Source organism: Hipposideros armiger, unplaced genomic scaffold (genome assembly GCF_001890085.2).
Source record: "Hipposideros armiger isolate ML-2016 unplaced genomic scaffold, ASM189008v1 scaffold_135, whole genome shotgun sequence".
NCBI lineage: Eukaryota > Metazoa > Chordata > Mammalia > Chiroptera > Hipposideridae > Hipposideros > Hipposideros armiger.
In genome coordinates this window covers 3,294,441-3,295,713 of record NW_017731485.1, presented here as the reverse complement: position 1 = coordinate 3,295,713, position 1,273 = coordinate 3,294,441, and positions in this window count along the sequence as shown.

The following is a 1,273-nucleotide window of genomic DNA, read 5'->3' as shown; positions in this document are numbered from 1 at the left end:
TTTTTTTCCCCCAGAAGGCCAGTTGTTTACCATTTCCCAGCACACCACTGCCCTTGACCCTGAGAGCGTCAGCTCTCCATCACTTCATCGTCCCTTACCTTTGCTGCTCCACACATCCTTGATCTTGGTATATTCTTTGTATCACGTGTTTCTTGGTTCTGTAGCAAAACAAAGTGAAAGTAACTTTAGCCCTGGCTGCGTTGTCATTTCGGCCCATCCTCAACCTTGCATCATCAGGTCCAGTCTAGCTCAAGAGTACATATAAAAGTGTGTATAGTGTCTTTCTCCTAACCTATTGATTTTCATTTCATTCAGTTTCCTCTTGTATATGTTCTGTTCAGATAGATGAGAAACAAATTAAAAATAAATTGCTGCTGTTGCCATTATTGATCAAAAGCTCCATACCACAGAATAAAGTCAAAACTTCTTTGCCTGGGCAGCTGAGGTCCTCCGTAGCCTGTCTTTTCGACTTTATCACCCACTATTCCCCAACACAGAGGTTTGCTCTAGAGACTTTTCTAATATCATCCCTGACAGGACCTTCTCCATCTTGTGGTCCTTTCTGAGATGTCTAGCAGCTCTCTTTTCCAGCGCTCATGGTCTTGCCCCTCTCCGAAGCCCAATTCAAGTTTCGTCTCCTCCAAGAGGCACCCCCAGCAGCTCACCCCGCAGTGAGTTCTACTGTTTCTGAGCCCCTTTAAGGGGGGCAGAATGTGCAGGGGTGGGGGGCACAACCACCATTGGTCGGGTCTGTGCTATCTACCAGGTGCTGTGCCAGTGCTGCCCTCCTCTGACACGGACCCTTGTGATGACATCGGGCCCACCCAGATAATAGAGGATCGTCTCCCCATCTCAAGATCCATAGTGTACTCATACCTGCAAAGCCCCTTTTGCCACATAAGGTCACACATCCACCGGTGCTGGGGGTTAGAATGTGGATATCTTTGAGGGGCCTTCATTGAGTCTATCACACTGGGCTTAGCCTTGGACTTCATTTATTTCAGCCCTCATCATGTCTGAGCCCATGAGAGATATTCTTGTCTGGGTATCATGTGAGGTACCAAACTCTTAAGGTGAAAAGTGCCACTGTCTGACACTGCCACCATCACTGTCCCCAACAAGCAACGCTCAGCCACGAAACTCAGCTCCCGTTGCCAACAGCTGACATGCACAAGACCACGGGCAAGTGAAGTTCATGTTTAAACTACTCAGTGACACTGGCGCAAAACGACTTTCAAATGAGACAAAGTTCAGATGCCTCACAGGGCTTGGA